Source organism: Pelobates fuscus, chromosome 4 (genome assembly GCF_036172605.1).
Source record: "Pelobates fuscus isolate aPelFus1 chromosome 4, aPelFus1.pri, whole genome shotgun sequence".
Taxonomy (NCBI): domain Eukaryota; kingdom Metazoa; phylum Chordata; class Amphibia; order Anura; family Pelobatidae; genus Pelobates; species Pelobates fuscus.
Genome location: NC_086320.1, coordinates 102,436,255 through 102,456,552, shown reverse-complemented (window position 1 = coordinate 102,456,552; position 20,298 = coordinate 102,436,255). Strand labels below are relative to the sequence as shown.

Sequence of the window (20,298 nt, the reverse complement as noted above, 5' to 3'; positions counted from 1 at the left end):
CCGTCACATTCTATGTTTCTATGTCAGCATTCACCATTTCACACGCATGATATAGCACATCATGTTTTTGGTGTAAATATTAAAGCATTTCATAGATAATTTCATGGAGCTAAGCTATGGTTAGCTAGGAAAAAAGGTTTTGAACATTAATTACTACTGAATGTGCAATTCAAGATCCACTTCTATATGGTGACAATTAGGAATGAACATTGAAAACAACAGTGTCAAAATAAGATGTTTGAAGACCAAAGTATTCTTTAAAACACACTGAAATGTTACTGCATTAACAGTGTCATTTTAAACAACACAGCTAGGGCTAAGGTTACGGATAGGAAAATTAGTGTTAGTTTGGTAAAGAGTTAGGGGTGTGCAGGAGGCGGGTTTGGGTTGCGTACTCTCATGATTCTCATCCAGGCAACAAGTAATACGACTGACAGTCCACAGACTTGTGACAGTAGGTACCACCTATCCCCTAGAACTTTTTAACACACAACTTAAAAAACCTTGTAACTCACAGCCCAACTCCAATCCTATTATATGGGGTACATTAGTCTACGTGACATCTTTACATCATCGGTAACATTCGTGCACACTACAAGGTAAGGATGCTGGTTATTATAAATAGTGCTATAAAGGTGAGTCTACAGCTTTCAATGGCATAAATTGACAATATGCAAACAAATCTTCCACATTACCTGGGCAGCTGAAGTGCGACCAGCAACACTTCTAGTCAAACCACCAGAATGTGTTTTTTTTTTTTTACAGAAAAGGGGGTTTCACCCAATGGTTCATAGCACCATAAGTACTACATTGAGCTATAGTGGATATGGTGTATATAATACTCCTTTAAAGATGAGCTGGCACTTATCTGGATGTTACTCAATTGAATAAAACATTTAAATTGCCTATAACCTATTAATACCTTTTCATGAGATCCTCTGTTTTCTTTTAAATGTATATTAAAGATTTAGCAAATGGCATTATAAACCGGTTTAGACAAGGCAAAGTCATGGCAAACATTGAAAATTAAGAGAAACTGGAACATTGTTTAATTTCTCTTTCTTCTCTGTATGCTTTCTGTATGTTAAATGCCAGGTCCGACAGCTTACCGACAGTATGGGGAAGAAGAGCAAGAAGCAGAGAGCGGATCCGGGCACGGGATCCGGAGATATAGGGGCTTTTCTCCGAGCCGCGTCGCGGCCTGCAGACTCCAAGATGGTGCCCGAGATCTATGCCTCACAATCCTCGGACGAGGATAGCTACTTTGCAGAGCCTGCACCGCTGACCCGCGCACAACAACTGCCACAGGGACCCGTGGACATGGGGGACGCTGCTCCAGCCACCAAGGCTGATATCAAAGCTTTGGTGAAGGACATTCAGGCCATGTTCCAAGCGGACATGGCGCTGGTAAGGGCAGAAGTAACCACACTCACTAATAAAGTGGCAAACGTGGAGGTGGGCCTGGGGGACACTAAGCTAGCGCAAAGTGCCATGGACGCGGCGCTGAGCTTACTCCGCAAGCAATACGCGGACCAACAAGCCCAACTGGCTGGAATGGAGGACCGGTACAAAGCAAGAAACCTGCGGGTCCATGGAGTGCCAGAGACACTTACCAGCACGGAATTGCTGCACTTTTGCCGACGGCTTATAGCCACATTGCTTACACCACGACAAGCAAAGTTGATCACAATAGACTCTTGTTTCAGACTCGCCAGGGCGGCCTCCACACCACGCAAAGGAGCCGGTGACATACTGATTACATTTATACGGGACTCTGACAGGGGCATGATTATGGGGGCCATGAGAGGCTCCCCCACGGTGGAGTTTGAAGGGGCACAACTGGCGTTCTATAAAGACTTCTCCAGGCACACCATGATGTGGAGGAAGTCCTTTCGCCCAGTCACCCAGCTACTCCGGGACCAAGCTATCCCCTACAAATGGGGCCCACACCGACTACAGGCAGAAAAGGCGGGCGAAACATATAAGCTATCCCACGCATCTGATATACCAGCCTTCCTGCAGGCACTCGGCCTTCCAGCGCTAACAACACAGCAACAGACCCGTCCAACATGGACAGTAGCGGAGATTACCCCTTTCGTGCCTAGAAGAGAAGCTCAGAAAACCACAGCCCTACCAACCTGAAGCAGCAGCAAAGCCGGGCCCACACGCCCTTTACCTGTTGCACATAACAAGAGACATACCTGACCCGTTCCACGTTTGTAATTTCCAATGCTGTTGGTTTATGTTTTTATTCTCTCTTTTCTTTCACCATACATTGTTATGTTTTTTCTTTTCTTTTTCTTTTTTTTTGGGTCCGTAAGCATTCGAATAATAATACGCATTAGGCCACTGCCCCCCCCCCCCCATTACACCCAGAGTGCGTAACACAGCTTGAAACATACCGCACACTACCTGCCGCACTCTCCACTAGCAACTTAGTCAACCACACCCAGCTACGACACACAAACCTACCTGAGCTCATCTGACTAAGATCCCACGCTCAACACATTCACATTTAGAGGTGCCTTAATCCCTACTACAAGACATACCCCGACACTAAGCACGCAGACACTTAATGCTAAACAACGCCTTTAATACGCTTTATTTAAAAAAAAAAAAAAGAGGCCGACAATTTTCGGAGATGATGTATAGTGAACTGTGATACCCCATCCTGTATGACTTTTTATTGTCTCCCTTTTCTATTCTGTACCCGTAAATTTTATGCCTCAATAAAAGAAAGGTTGACAAAAAAAAATACATATATATATATATATTTTTTTTTAAACACAATTTAGTAGATATACCTCCAATGAAAACTTGCATGCATTTAATTATATATTTTAAAAAAAGATCTCTTGTCTGCAGGCTTTGCAAGCACTCCTGTCTTTCCCAGCCCAGACTTTCTGTGGCTGTCCAATCACAGACTTCCCAATGCAGCTCAATGAGAATTCTTTTCAAGGCAGGTGCTCTGAGCAATTGCTTCCTCTTCAGTTTAGCTCCGCTGACTGAGCTAACCAAACCAGGAAGCAACAGGATGTCTGAATGACAGCTGGCAGGAGGGGGGGCAGGAGTTAAAGGACCACTCTAGTGCCAGGAAAACATACTTACCTTTTTCCAGCGCTGGGCAGGGAGCTCTCCTGTTCCTCCTCGTCGGCTGAATGCGCACGCATTCAGACGGTCGCATAGGAAAGCATTTACAATGCTTTCCTATGGACGCTTGCGTGCTCTCACTGTGATTTTCACAGTGAGAATCACTCAAGCGCCTCTAGCGGCTGTCAGTGAGACAGCCACTAGAGGATTAGGGGGAAGGCTTAACCCATTAATAAACATAGCAGTTTCTCTGAAACTGCTATGTTTATTAAAAAATGGGTTAACCCTAGCTGGACCTGGCACCCAGACCACTTCATTAAGCTGAAGTGGTCTGGGTGCCTAGAGTGGTCCTTTAATATGTAAAAGCCAAAGTAAGGAGGGCACACTTCATGCATTAAGCACGTCAGCAAGCTAAATTACTTTAGGTGTGTAGCTGTGTGGAGTGATCCTTTAGTGTTAAATGTATACCTGACCCTATAGTATTAAAACCACCATTTAGGTGGCTTGCCCCCTTAGAAAGGGTTAAAACCTACATTATTTCAAGCTCTCCATGAGTTTTCAGGTGCTGACCCCGTCCCCAATCCCTCTCTTTGGCTGACATAATCAGAATTGATTATTATTTTACCCAATCCAGTGCTCTCCCACATTGGAAAGCATTGAATTGGCTGAGATCATTAGGAGTAGTGGCCATTTAGTATTTCCTCATACAGATGCATTGAATCAATGCATCTCTATGAGAAAAGTTCAGCATCTCAATACAGAGCGTGGATGTGCTGAACATCTGTGCTGCACACTGTGCAGCACTGCTCCAGAAAGCACATCTAGTAGCCATCTGAGTGGCCACTGGAGATGTCCCTAGGCTTTAAAGTAAACACTGCCTTTCCTATTAAAAGACAGTGTTTACTGCAAAAAAACTGCAGGGACTGATTATACTCACCAGAACTACATTTAGCTGGTGACTATAGTGTCCCTTTAAGTTTAGCACACTAAGGTGCATCTATGTCTGTCTACATGCCAAGTCCTGTTCTACCTAGCAGCTTGTGACTTATACTCAGTAAATGGTGGTTTTGATATGCCTGGCATGTCCAGCAGTATCTGGTAGAAGCCTACCTGACTTCTGTCCCATAAACTGTCTCTCTTAAAATTAAATGCGATGTACAGCCATTTTAAAATATGTAAACATTTAATATCATAATACATACATACGTATGCACCATGTTATTGTACTATAGAAGATAGCAAACAACTAAGATGTGGACAATCTTTCCAATTTACAGCAGAACAAAAAATATATCCTGCTGGGTTCCAATATTGCATTTTTGTATGTGTCCTTCATAGAATGAGGGTTTGCTTCCTGCAACCCACTAATTCACCACTCATTCCCACCACATTTTCAATTTGTATACCATTTCATGTCAAGCTATAGTTTACTACATTACAAGCGCTAACTGTATGATTCAAGCTGTCTATGTGTTGATCACTGCTCTGTGTTTTCAGCATTGTCTTTATCAAACACTTAAATGTTTTATCCTCATTGTTTTGTGTCACATCTCCCAGTTATTGACATTATCCCTGGGAGACTAGTATTGTATTTTATGTTGCAAGGGTGAACAAGATTCTTTCCAGCAATGCCTGTCATTTAACCAGAATGCAGTGGTTTAGGCATCTTTCGGCTGTGTGTTTTTTAAAAACCTGCAAAGCTATGCAGGAAATGTTCAGTGCAGCCTCATTTTCATTGAATACATTGTTATGTTCCTAAGAATTTGCAGTTGACTAGCCACATGTGTTTGCTTCCATAACTCAGAAATAAAAGCTGTAGTACCCACTTGACTCATATTTCAAATACAGTATTATAATAATAGGCTGGCTAGCTAAATTGGACACAGATGACTTCACATTTTTTATCATCTGAACGAGCTAGAGCACCGTGCATGCACAAACACACACACATATATATATTAAATATATATATATAATATTTCATGTTAAAGAACTATGATTTCTATTTTTATCCTTTTTGCAAATAAAACAGCAGCACATTTTAGATTTTTAGATGGTGTTTTATCATTATAGCACTACAAGATGAGTGCACATTTATCATATCACTATAAACTGATTAAAACAGCAAGTCGAGTAATTTTGTCTTTCTGCTGGTAGCACAAAAAAGAGGCTTGAGGCTCATAAGTGGTCACTGCTTGCCAACAACTTTAACCTTTTTTTTAGAACTGTGCTTTAAATCTAGTGGCCAGAGGACTGGAAGTTCTCCTGGGTTTTAGACAGGAATGAACCCAGGCAGCGAATTTTGTGGGTTGCATTGCACGAAATCAAACATTTAATATGACCGACAGGAAATGTGTGCCAACCATGTTTTTTACGTTTTTGAGAACATAGCAATCAGTTTTAAAAAGAAAGAAATCTAAAAACATTGAAAAGTATTTAATGAACTAATAAGACTGTTTAATCAGATGGTAGGTATAGGGTTTGGAAAGTTCGTAAGACTTTTTTATTTGACTTGGTAGATTACAGTGAACAGTAAGGGTCTAATGGGGTCAATTGTGAATTAAAAAACAGCAAGACTGAGTCTTGCCTTTCACTTTCACAGTTTGCAAGAGATGTGTAAACAGCTAAGGAATATAATTATATGATAATAAGATAATAATAATAAGCATCGAAGTGTGACATAATTAGCTGATCATTTAAATTTCAATCACTTAATAAATAAGGTTCTATTGTTTACACGCATATATCAAAGCATATTTAAGGTATGTTGTATTTTTAACTCTTGCTTTAAAATCTGATCTCATATTTAAACAAAAACAACACTTTACATAGATCTATAACTTACAGAACAGGTTATTTCACATTTTAGTGCAAGTTGGATCACTGGACCACCTGAAGCATTAGTGACAAGTGCTGTGTGCCCAAAGATGCATGACCTCTCTGCTCCCATAGAACACACACCAGGAGGCCCAGATACACGAGATGACAAAAAAAAAATCATCTTTATATTAATTTTCATTTACAAGTAAATAGCAAAACCACTGTATCTGCTGATATTTTTAGAATACATTGTCCATACTACTCAGCCAAAAGGCTGAATTTACTCAATGGGGAGTATGCAGAAATATGGAGTAAAAATGTAACAGATTTTGGAAATAATAAATGGCCAGTATTACAAACACATAAGCTAAAGTAGAAATCTAGATTAACTCATTAATGCCCAATGGTCCACACCAATCAAGTCTTTTGAAGATCCTTTACCAAAACTGAACACGTTTACCACTCTTTAAACAACAGCAGGAGAGTGCATTGACAATGACAGAATTGACAATGGTAAAAAAGCAAGAGATTCTACGGTGGCACAGTGTCTCCAAATCATTCTAAAAACATGAAATATTCTTGGTAATTAAAGGGTTAAATGTTCATTTCAATGGTAGGTTGACAAACCCAACCCTTTAATTTGCTGCGATCAGTGTCATCATTTTTTGTCTTTCTAGTCACCTGGTCTAATTGGAATTGAATTGTTGGTTTGAAGTGTTTTTATCAAAATGTGACTTTGGAAAAAAGCATAGTAATTTATTGTAAAACATAATTAATTTTCTAAACTATACCCTCTGGCAAGAAAACAGGCAAAGGGAAAATGTGTAGTATGGGTGTTGCTGACTCACGCTGATTGCATTTTGATTTCCCTCTGTTACACTTGGTATAAACTAAACAAAAGAAAAGCTTCAAAGAATGTTTTACATAAAAAAAGAATAATGGCTGGAAATATTTTGACAAAAATATAATAATCTCCAATTTTCAAATGTGGTTACATAAAAGCTATCAGGACCTTTAGTATGAAATAAAAATAACAAAATGTATGTACACAAGTCAGTAAGTGACTATGAAAAAAATTATTCTCTTACATTGTTGTCTATTGCCAATAGCACAGAGCAGTAAAGAGTCCTTGAGTTCTTAAAGTGACACAAAAGGCACCAAAACAACTGTGGCTTAATGAAGTGGTTTTAGTGTATAGATCATGGCCATGCAGTGTCACTGCTCAATTCTCTGCCATGTCAGAGTTAAATCACTTTGTTTACACAACCCTAGCCACCTCATAGGCTGTGACTCACATAGCCTCCCCAAATACCTGAAAAAGAGCTCAAATTGTTTAACTTGCCTCATTGCATAGAGTGTTTAATTCAGATGTGATTAAAGTTCAATTAACAGAGCAAGATATATAAAATCGAGGGTAAACACACAGTGCTGTAAAATGTGTTTGAAAATGAAACTTTTTTTCATGGAGGCAATGTGAGTACCAGCCAGCGGAGGTGTGGCTAGGGCTGCATAAACATAATGATTTCATTATTTGGAATTTAATTGAGCATTGATACTACAGGGACATGACATATACACCCATACTGCTGTATTAACCTATTTTGGTGCATAGAGTATATCTTTAAGGACCGGTGATATTTCAGTCGTCACAGTCTGGTCCCTAACATTTTTACCGTCATTAAATGAGTAGGATATTACATGTTAAATAGGACATTTAATGGTTGCTTTGTTGTGACAGCATTATTCCATAGTTGATCCATATGGAGTAAATTTGGTTGCAGGGCGGAAGGTATAAGATCTGATAGCTTAAGTATTACTTGTATATATCATAGCCATATGAAACATTTTCACATTTACACTTCACTGCAAAATGTGAGGGGGTTAAACATCAATCTAAGTGTGTTTACAACCAGACAAATAATGAACATACAAGTAGGAATGAAGAATGAATTTGGAAGGACAATTGCATTTACTATAATTAATCAATTTCAGCTTCGCAGACTCTAAATCACACAAAAAATCTTTCAACATTATTATCAAAAATGTTTCCTGACCTGTAGATTCAGATTTTTTTTTGTGGTGTTTTACAAATAGTTTTCTTTTATTGGGTACATTTTACAACATAAACCCAAAGACAATCTGCTCCTTTTATTTGGTGTAGTGTGCCTGGCATGTGTTTTAAAGGTTTTAACCTGCATATAAGACTGATTGTATCTTTCTCTGTAAACCTATACTGCCTTTAGTGGCATTTTCAATATCTACCTATACTTAGACAGGATAGGTCCCATTTGTGACCATGTAGTGTTAGAGCATGCACCATTTTTGCAATTTCTATGTTTGGTGCGCCTTGTGTCACCATTACACGTGAGTGCGAAGGGACATATCAATATTCTCTATTGAGAGTCCTGTGTTGTGCATTCTGATTATGTGGGCATAACTTTAACTTTATAATTTGTTATGCTGTTGCCACCAAGTCAGATCTCCATGGACAAATACTGATATGTACTGCTTCAGCAGTATGACTTTCTGTATAAATATACTAACTATAGGTAGTTGTGATTAGAATGGCGGTTTATGTTATTACCATAAAGAAAGACTGAAGATTGGAGTACACGACCGCTGCCCATGGTGCTGAAACATGTACCAAGCATTGGTTAACAGAACTAGAATAGTTTCTAACTTTAAAATCACCATAAACAGGAGATACATTCAGTAGAAAGACTGTGTGTTATTTGAAACGTGACATGCTTTGCATTCTAAATATTCTTATTTTTAAACAGTACATATAAAACTATATAGTACTTAATTAACTTAACAGGCCATTAAAACCTTCCATCATGTGTATTATGGCTCCCCAAGGAAACTCTCTATGTTGTTACTTGCAGTCAGTAGCTGCAAATTATTACTAACCCTCTGATTCCTTATTGAGATTGACTTGTCCTTTGACTTTTGCCTTATACTAGATGTTCACATAATAAACAATTCCTGAATTTGTAGAATTATTAAAACTATACAGGCAGGTAAACAAAAAAATGTATATTCTGTGAATATATTTCGAGTCACCAACATGAGAGGATCTGACGATATTTTGAGCATAATGTTTAAAAAAGTTTTTAAAGACAATTATGATTAAAACCTTGCCAAGTGAATAAAATAGTCATGGAATATACCAAGTTTGATATTGAAATCTATATACTTATTTTTGAACCTAGAATTGAAATCCATAATCTATGAATGTATTCCACTCAGTAAGAAGTGTGAGTGCCTTTTAGCAGCATTATACATAGATTATATGAGACAAGCAGTTAATGTACAAGTTAATTTATGCATGGTTTATTTCATATAGTTTATGGATATAATGTCAAGAAAAACTGTGCCAATGTGGCACTTAAAAAAACCTAATTGAGTCATCTGTAAAAGAAAGTTTTAGCATTTTAGCATTTAGCATTTTTGTGTCTTCTGTAAAACACAATTGACAGTGTTGTTTGTTTTAGATATCCCTACATAACATATACTGTTTTATTTTCAGGCTTCAATTAATTAACATACACAGGTTGTTTTCAAGTTAGTCTTTTGAATGCAAAACATTTACTAAACACAATTAAAAAAAAATGGACATGACATATACTTTTTCTAAATCCCACACACATTTTACAGTTATATGAATAGAAATGGTTCACTGTTCTAACATAAACACATATGATAATATATTTTTTCTCCTAGTAGATGTAAGCATTTGAAAAAATAGATGGTACAATTGAATTCTTTTTTTTGTTTTGCCTCTTGCCGAATTTTTTCAACAAACTGAAACAGAGCAATAGAAGTAATTCCTTATTGCTACACATTTTTAATAACTACATATAGCATGTTTAGAGAGGGGATACATAGCTACATCTGGAAATGTTTAACGATTTATATTACCCTTTAATTGTGATAGATATATTTTAGAAAATGGCAAAATGAAAAATAAAATAAAAAGATTATATTATCTATACTATTGTTGGAAAAAAATAAAATCAAGTAACTTGTTTTTCCACATTCACTTTGATTACTAAAATACCTGCATTATTTGTCAGCTGCTCAAAGAATACAAAATATATAGGCCTTCATATCTAACTAGGTCGCATATGTAAGACCACAAGCTCCTTTTAGCAAGCAGATAACAGGAATTCACACAGGAAGTAGCAGCATTAAATTAACAAGATATGCCGTTAGTGACTGCCATTTTCATTCATTGTCAAGTTAATATGTTAGAACAATATGAAGACATAAATTAAAAAACATATATTTAAAGTTCATAAAACTGAAGATTTTACCAGGATCCCTTTATACTTGCCGTTAGTTTTCTCTTATCTCATAAACCACTGTTCAGGATAGATTTGTGGGATAAGTAGTTAGCACGGATCAGCAGTCCCACTTATCACATTAGATGAGTGGACATGCTGATTAAGCGGACAGCAGCAATACCACAGTATCAATCCGCCATTTCACTGCAGTTTTGATAACTATGCTGTGTCCAGAAATCTCCCAAGCCTGAGAGGTGGAAAGACATTTCCAGATGTGCCGATAAAATAGATTAACATTTAATTCTAATCAACCATACACCATTACTGCAACTCCCCCTACTGTTGATGCTTGTCATACACGTGTTTGATAATCTTGCACAAGCATTAGGTATAAAGAGACACATGGTCACAGATCTCAAACTGAAGCTATAAGAAGATTGCATGGTTTCCACTCATTTTAAATCAATTTTAGAAAACTGACTAGGAATCTTCCATAATAAATATCACACAATGTACACAAAAAATACCTTTAACTAAATTTTTTTTTTTTTATAAGTGTAGAACCCAAGAGCACTGGTGTTATTGGGTGAGGCAGAATTCCATTTTTAAAAAAAATAAATACTTAAAGCCTTTCTATATGTGATGTTTAAGACAGCGGTTCCGAACATATTTTGAACCATATTTTGAAGACCATGCCCAATGCCTTTACTAACAAGATTGAACAGCTAAGGAAATAATTCTCACCACCTTGCCCCTCACTTTCTCAACCACACCTGGATCATGTCTCTCCAACCCTTCCGACCTTCTCCCAGGCGACTGAACAAGAGGTGGCTGCGCTTATCCTTTCCTCTCGCCCCACCACTTGCCCGTTTGATCCTGTCCCGTCGCACCTTATCTGATCTCTCTCCTCTTGTCTTGTGCTCTCCTTAACATACATCTTCAACTGCTCTCTTTCTTCTGGCACTGTCTCCACTGTCCTTAAACATGCTACTATAGTACCCATCTTAAATAAAACATGTCTCGACCCAGCCTCCCCTTCTAACTATCATCCTATATCCCTGCTCCCTTTTCCTCAAAGCTTCTTGAAAGACTAGTCTTTACCCGTCTGACTTGCTTCCTCAACTCCAACTCTCTCCTTGACCCTCTTCAGTATGGCTTCCGCCCCCTACACTCTACTGAGACTGCCCTTATTAAAGTCACTAACGACATTATCACAGCTAAATCCAAAGGTCACTACTCCATACTAATTCTTCTTGACCTCTCTGCTGCCTTTGACACCGTTGATCATGTTCTCCTTCTTCAAACTCTTCACTCGGTCTCGGTGACTCTGCCCTCTCATGGTTTTCCTCACCCAAGGCTCATTCAGTGTCTCCTTTTCTAATGATACCTCCATCATTCGTCCTGTCTCAATTGGAGTCCGCCAAGGCTCTGTACTTGGTCCCCTTCGATTTGATCTTTACACTGCCTCTCTTGGAAAACGTATTACCTCATTTGGATTCCAATACCACCTGTACGCTGATGACACCCAGATATATCTCTCCTCCCCAGACCTCTCCCCTGATGTCCTGCAACGTGTCACCTCTTGCCTTTCTTCTATCTCTGATTGGATGTCCTCCCGCTTTCTGAAACTGAATCTTTCCAAAACAGAACTTTCCTCCTCCTAATATTAATCCTCCTCTCTCGCTCTCCCTTCAGATTGGTGGTACCCATATCAGCCCATCCTTACCAGCACGTTGTTTTGGTGTTACTTTTGATTCTGGCCTCACCTTTGAGCCTCACATCCGGTCTGTTGTCAAATCATGCCAATTCCACCTTAAAAACATCACCCGCATCCGTCCCTTTCTTACACAAGATGCTACTAAAGAGCTTGTCCATGCTCTCGTAATCTCTCGCATGGACTATTGTAACTCTCTCCTAATTGGTCTTCCCAATAGCCCTATTGCCCCGCTACAGTCTGTAATGAATGCTGCCACCACACTGATTTTCCTCTCTAGTTGGTCCTCTCACCCCTCTGTCAGTCCTTTCATTGGCTTCCTGTATACTTTATGAGTCAATTCAAAGTGCTAACCCATACCTATAAAGCACTGAACAATCTTAGCCCCTCTTACAGTACATCTCCTCACAGATCCATAGGTATGCTCCTTCTCGGTCTCTCCGCTCTGCCTGTGACCTTCTCCTGTTCACTGCTCGCACCCGTACGGCCAACTCATGCTTGCAGGACTTCTCGCAGATGTCTCCCTTCCTTTAGAATAGCCTGCCTACCGCCATCAGACGCTCCCCTAGTCTTCAATCATTTAAGAAGTGCCTTAAAACCCATTTCTTTAGGTAAGCCTATGTCCTCCCAGACTAACCTCTGCCTCACATACCTGTCTCTTGCTCTCTTGTAAAGGGCAGCACTCTACTCTCTCCTCCAGCTCTGCTTCACTCCCACCTTATTTGATTGCTATTTCCTGTCCTAATGTGTTTTATACCCCACATCCTATAGACTGTAAGCTCATTTGAGCAGGGTCCTCTTCACCCTATCGTTTCAGTAAGTTTTCTTGTAATTGTCCTATTTATAGTTAAATCCCCCCTCTCATAATATTGTAAAGCGCTACGGAATTTGTTGGCGCTATATAAATGGTGCTAATAAATAAATAAATGTCCAATTTATTTTTCTTTTTATCATCAGTGGCTTAAATATATGTAACATTCACTTATGTTTATATGTAGCCTTACTAAAGAGATTTAGCAATGCTAGCTTATTAGTTTTACTTAATTTTCTGATAACCAATACTTAACTAAAGCAAATCTTAACAACTGAATTCAACCTATTTCAGCCTTGAAGTCAATGTGTTCATGTCTTACTTTGAGGGTGGTTGAGGCACTCTGGTTCCAAACCTATGGTTTAGGACATATGTTAGTAAATTGTTTATTACTGATCCTCTGTACATCTGATGCTACTTATATTTGAATGTTTTCTTGTTTAGGCACCCATTAAGTAAAACATAGACAATTAAAACCAGATAAAAAAAAGACATAAGTCAGACACATTTTGATATTCACGATATGATAAAGAGTATTAATAAATGGTCCCGCCAGAATAGATATGAAAAAGCGGCTTTACAAAAACATTCTCACTTAAAAATGTCTAGAATTGCTCGATTTTCCTAATTCAAAATATAGATCTCATATAAGTTAAGTTCCTGTTGCATAAAGCTCAAAATCTAAAATGTTGATAAATGAAGTATCTCTTTAGTTAATAAATGAAGTATCTCTTTCGTTATCCTTTGTCAGCAACATTCATTTTAATGGAAAGTGAGTTTACAGGGTTACATGATTGAACTACTCAGCCAAGTCACTGTTGGCAAATGAGGGGCTAAATTATTGATGTTACACACTAATGAATTCTGATGAGAAATAAAACACAGACATTACGTTTCAAGTGGTCCATAATTATTTTTGTACTTTAAAAGCAATTCTGTCCTTTTTTAAAAAAAATCATTTTGGTTGAGTAAAATAAAAACATAGCTATTGATTATAACTTGAACCACTGAAATGAGTAATACTACTCTTTGAATTTGCTATGTAGATAAAAGGTATCATTTATCCTAACTTCTTGGAAAAAAATTAGAACGCTATTGCGATTTCAGTAATGGGTCTTGTAACATTGCTTAAACAGGGTGTTTTAAACTCAGTCCTTAAAGTGAACCCATTGCCATTAGGTGCTGGCTAGAAGCTATAGGCTGCTGCCACATCACTTGGATGTTGTTAACCTCTGTGCAAAGTTGGGGGTGTTCTCTATAATTTAACTTCTATGCCATCATGCCAAGGAAGAACATTTCATCTATTCATTTCTAGCTATTTCAATGTAAAGATTAAATGCATTCTTCGATAGAACCATGTGATATTTGGCAAGACAGGTGCACTTTAAAGGGACACTATAGGCACTCTGACCACTTCAGCTCATTGAAGTGGTCTGGGTGCAGTGTCCCAGGTGTCTTAATCCTGAGCAGGTAATTATTGCAGTTTTAAGAAACTGCAATAATTAACTGCTAGAGTAAACTCCACCTCTAGTGGCTGTCTACCAGACAGTCACTAGAGGGACTTCCTGGCTGTTAGGTGACTTTTGGTTGCCTGACATTGGGCATTCTCACGCTATGCATGGGGACATCAAGCATCACCCAAACCCCCAGCGTTGAATAATGCTTTCCTATGGGAAAATCCTAATGCAAGAGCGGCCATTGTCAACCGGCGGGGGAGGAGAGAAGGCGGACCAGAGCCAGCGCCTCAAGGAAATCGGCACTGGACCCAGGTAATTGACAGAATGTTTTTTTAAACCCCTTCTGCACCACAGGTGAGGGACCTTGATGGAGGGGGAAGCTCTAGTGTCAGGAAAAGAAGGTTGTGATATATTGGATGGTTCTTGTAAGAGTGGAGTAAACATCAAATTAATGTGAATGCTGATTCCAATGGTTTCCCTGGTGATTGCCCCACTTTCTGTACTTTTCATTTTGCAGAATACAATGTTTCTTAAAAATGAAAGAATAATTTAAAACAAAATTTAAAAAAATAACAGAATGTTTAAATGTGAAAGTTTATACTGTAAGATGAAGAATGAGTCATTTAACTTTCTGTTCTCCAGCAGATGAAATTGATACAGGCTAAGCTTTGGTGTGATATAAAATAGCTTGTGTTTTAAGTAGTACAAGTTGGAGATTACTTGATAAATATCAAGGCCTCATCTAGCTTTAACTAAGGGGTTGTCAAATCCACCTAGTGTAGAGAGCTATGACATCATGCTTAACTCTTCAAAAGTTAGCTGTTGTGGCTGAATATCTTGGCGGTACATTCCCTGTTTTTTTCACGCAGGGGAGTGAGACTACAGTGCAATGTTTGGGAGATAAGCTAGCAAGGTAAGAAACAGAATGGACAGAGAAGAGTATATAGGAGTGCGATGGTGTTTGTAGGTCTCAGCTTATGAAGCTGCAGGAGGGACTAGATGTCGTCCGTTGTGTCAAAGGCTGGTTCTGAGCGGGGTCCGCCGTGTTTTCCCGGAATGTGAGTTTCCCTTCAGCCGATTCCCAGCATAGGAAAAAGTGTTGAAGATGTATGGAAGTCCTGCTGGTGCAAAACAAAGTCCAGCATCGTGAGTCCCAGCGTCGAGCCCATCCGCTCCGCACTGTGGAGACCTGCGTTTGTGGTGCAGGAAGATGATGCCTCTGTTAAAGATTCCTGGGATCTCTGTGGCTTTGTCAGGATCCGGTGCTGTGAGGGAAGTTTACCTCTCTGCTGTTGCTCAGCAGGTTTCTGCTTAATGCCGGATCTAGGGAGAGCCTGTAGAATCTTACGAGCTGGCACCGCTGCTTGGTTTAAGGGCAGGCGGAAGAGGTCTCCGTCGTCTGGGCCATCTTTTGGACGGGGGCCTGCGTGACTGTGGCAGGGACGTGCGGGCTTTTCTTTGGGTGAGTATACGGGTGTGTTGGTCTGCTGTTCTCTGCTTCCCAGCTTCGCCCAGAATGCGTTGAATATAGCGTTAAGTCTTGTCAGGGTGTTGGGTTTTACTTTGCCGTAGTTGTAGTTGCACATGGCATCCGCCACTGTGCACGCCTTTGTTGCTAGAGGCTGCTCATGTGGCTTTGCTGTCTGTGTCCGTTGTGGCCAGGCTGCCTGGCCGGATTGGACTGGGATCACCCTCACCGGTCCTGAGGGGGGGAGCGGGCAGTCAGTGGCTCTGTACCCCTGGCGTAGGGGCGAGGAGAGCGGCCGTCTCCCCACAGCTCCATCCACCGTACGCCGCAGCGTGCCACCTCAGGTTCACGATTTCGGGAAACACTCATGTCTGGTATCAGGTGATTTACCAGGGTGCCCCATGCTTGGGTAGCGCACCCCGGCATCTTTGTAGGCTTTGAGTCAGTGAGTATTTCCCTATAATCAGCATGAATAGTGGGAGCCCCTCCACCATGCTTGCAGGTCAGGCCCCGCCCCCTATTAATTTATTTATTCATTTAGGCAGCGGAGTGTTCCTTTAAAGCGGTTTACATATATGATGTTCACTGGCAATTTTATATTATTCAACTTTAAACATCAAAGACAGAAATCAAGGTAAAATAATTGAGACTTAGTTACCTTACCTAAGCAATTAATTAGCAGCAAAATGTAAAAAAATATATCCATGAAATCTTAGAGCACCATCTATACATTTTATAAATAGTGCCAAACTAAGACAACGGGTAATTACAAAAATACATATTTCTGTCTGAAAGAATTTTCTGATTTCCTAAACCATAATAAACCATAAGGGTAAAGACTGAGTTGTTTATTTCTGTTCTGAGGAGCAGAGCTGGGAATTTATCTTTGTAATTACCTGATGTCTATTTTATATTTTATGTACAGGGTCCACCTTGATTCCTGTCCTTCCTGTCAGTCAAAGACCAGCTTTTTATAGCCGTTTTATAGCTTTATATTCAGAGGTGACAAACTCTTTTGGAATGGCCTAACGAATAGCAGCAGAATGTCATGGAAGTACACTTTTTCCATTGTATATTTATCTATCTGTCAAGGATCGATGGGCATTAGTTGTTAGAATGTAAATATCATAGCTAATCGTGCATTGATATTGTATATGTAATGAGTCAAACTTTGTAGTTTCACTGGATTGGTTTCTTTAAAGGGACACTCCATGCACCATAATCACTACATCTTACTGTAGTGGTTATGGTGCAAAAACATGACCCTAGACTTTCACCTTGCAAAACCATCCCATAAATCCATTCCGTCTGCTTTTGACATAATTTGAGGAGTTTTTGCCTTCATGTTTGGCTGATAAGATATCTGTGAAGTGTGAACACACATTGCAGATAAATCTGCTCCTACACTTGCAGTAGCTATGCTGTGACTGAGCGCACACACAGCGCTATTCCCCTATTCCCTGCCAGGCCCAGAGCACAGGGCATGCAAGTACACTGAGCAACTAGCCTGTGATGTAGTCTAATATGCTAATTGTTTAAAAAATAGTGTGAAGAGCACTCTAAGCTGGATAGTAGTGATGCACTGCACAGTTCCTATTTGTGTAGAATAGATGACGATTTGCACAGATCATTGCACAAACAATTTTGGTTCATGCCATACAAATATTTGAACAGCTCTATTTTTGCTACAGCAAGATTACTTTTTGGTAAAGATAGAGCTGTATAATCTAGGATCAACTCCCCTTTATCTTTTATAACAGGTCGCTTTTCTTTAGTGTGCATTGTGTAAGTGCTGTCCAGCTGATTGCTCGCACAGTGCCTATTTGAGACCTGCAGTCACTTTTGTCCTTTTACATTTACAATTGGGATGAGAGATGGAACATTAGGGAGATGAAAGGTAGCTAGGGTGATAGAGTGGGGTGTGGGAATAGATGTTAAGGATGAAGGTAAAGGTTGTAGATTATGTCTCTCAATAGCAGAATGGATGCCACATTTTTTTGACATTCTGTGTTTTTATTGAGGTTTAAATGAAAAAACAAAAGACAATACATTGGTACTGTTACAACTTTTGCGGAATGAACAGTAGTGGTTAATACATGAGGAGAAGTGAATGCTAAGGGATCCTCCATGCGCTGTAAATGCAGGGACCCTAAGCGAGTAGGCAAGCCTCATTTTTAGTTGAAGGAAACAAAACATGGGCGAAGTAGAAACAGTGGGCTGTGCGGGTCAGGCATACTATCCGGGTGGAATGCTAGCTGACATTAAGGCCCCGGATGCTTGGAGTCAAAGCCATGAAAGCCTATAAGCTCCCGAGTTCCAGAGTATATATATCCCAGGCTGCAAACCCCACTCACTTCAGTGTGGTTGAAGACTTCCTTCCAGCCCCTGTACGTGTATTAAACAAACAGGCGCAACTGCGCTCTTAGAACTTTTATAACCTGGTCTGGATAACCGATGCCCAACTTCGGTGTATGTCTGGGTTGTGTGATTGACCTAAGCTTAGGGTAGACCCGCGGTCGTAAACGGTCTATGTTTGGATATGTGTGTTCGAGTTCCTGGCTCTATATGGATTGTGCGTACCTGTAGCTCGTCAAGTGGTCGGAGGTGGTGAAGATCCGTCATGTAATCGGGGGGAGGGCAGGAAGAGAAGAGGCAGGGTGGGGGAGAGAGGTGTCGGCTACTGCGGGGGGGGGCGAGGGGGGAACCCGCCCGCACCACAGCCACCCATGTCCCAGCACCGCGCGTTTCCTCGGTCACCCGTCTATTCGGTCTCCCGCTCCCGCTGTCCTGCCGGCCTACGGGCCATGTATTCGATCCAGGGAGCCCAGTGTCGGGTGCATTTTTCTCCCGTCCCCCTCAATTCCGCCGTGAGGCTCTCCATGCTGTAGATCTCTTCCACTGTTTCCATCCAGCTTGCTATTGTCGGTACTGCCGTAGACTTCCAGCGGGCAGGGATCAGACTCTTGGCAGCGTTCAGGAAGTGTCGCGTGAGTGATCTCTTGTACGCACCAAGTGGCATCGTGGTATGGTGGAGGAGCATCGGCAGGGGTTGCAACGGTATGTCTAAATCTAGGATCTCCCGCAGTCTCTCGTGTACTTGTTGCCAGAAGGCCTCTATAGGTGGGCATGACCACCAGATGTGCAGGTCTGTGTCGTCATCCGCCCCGCATCTCCAGCATCTGGCCGTTGTCAGCAGGCCCATCCGGAAAAGCCGGTGGGGTGTCCTATACCATCCCGTCATAAGCTTATAGTTCATCTCCTGGAGCTTCGCACAAGTCGTACCCTGATGCGTGAGGACGTGTATCTTCTCCCACTCAGGGTCCGAGAGGACTACCACCGTGGCCTGTTCCCATTAGATTGGTATGTTGCCAGGGGGTGTCTGGCAGCCGTCAATATCATGGCGTACAGCATGGAGATTCCCCGCGAAAGGTGTCGTCCCTCCGAACAGAGGATCTCAAAGCTGGTCTTCTCCCTGTGAACCAGCTGCTTACCTGGAAGGGATTGGTAATAGTGCCGGATTTAACCAGTCCCCAAGGTATGGTTTGCTCGGATTTCCCAAGCCAGATACGTCCCTGGGTGCCAGTCCGCCCGCAATCTCAGGGTTATAGATCACTGGCTCCTTGGCCACAGCACTTTCTAGTCTGACCCATTGCTTGTCAGTGTCGGGCACGTGCCAGTCCACCACCCGCAGGAGGTGCGCTGCTTGGTAGTAGGCTTGAATCGAGGGCAGTGCCACTCCACCTTGGTTTTTTGGTCTGATCAACTGTGCGTGCCGGAGTCTGGCTGCACCTGCTGCCCATATGAATTGACTTATAGCTGTAGACACGGCGCTGAAGTAGGTCTTGGGGAGGCGGATGGGAATTGTCTGGAATAGGTACAGGAGCCGCGGCAAGAAAAAATAAAACAAATACAAACATTTAAAAAAGTACAAAAATTATGCCCATCTTTAAAAAATTCTCTTTAAACCCCCCCCATGATAATGATCACATGGACAACAATACGGAAGCAGTTAAAATAAAATCAATGGGGTGAGCTGCAAGTGATAGGGGGGAGGTCCTTGCACCATCATCTATGTAAGGATCACAGATCGTGAGAGAGTTCCTTTAACTCTAATGGAACACTCCAAGCACCATAAGCACTACAGCTCAGTGCTGCACCTCACCTCCACATCTGATAAATAAGTGTTGGGATCTCTCAGTCTCTCAGGGGGCACTGTATCCCACCTCCACAACTAATGATGGAGCACTGTCTTTGTGCACAATGCCAAGCTTAGAATGACCAGCTGATGTCAATAGTGGAATCAAGGAACAGTACCAGGGGGCTTCCTTTAACCTCTTAATGGCTGATCATGTTACAGAGTGTATATGACAGAGGGATTTTCATAGCCATGAAGGGATATACCACAATAAGTCATTCCAAGGCAGAAACGATGAAAGTTGATTTAGCAGTGATGCTTACAATTTTTATAATGTTCTAGAAAATAAAGAACAGATGCCATACAAATTGTAATGTTGATTGGTCAGTCTCCCTTTAATCAGAATCAGCTGCACATTATCATCATTGAGTTTCAATTAGACGGGGCACAATCTAGCATTGTACAATCTAACTTTAAAAAGTATCTAACAGCTCTTTAATATAGTATTCTACTTTGC

General features: G+C 40.7%; 1 protein-coding gene across 1 annotated transcript in view; it reads right to left on the bottom strand.

Annotated features, from left to right (window-relative positions):
- Positions 1-20,298, bottom strand: part of CCDC178 (coiled-coil domain containing 178) — a 418,122-nt gene that overhangs the window by 2,428 nt on the left and 395,396 nt on the right. The gene's annotated exons all lie outside the window — the stretch shown is intronic.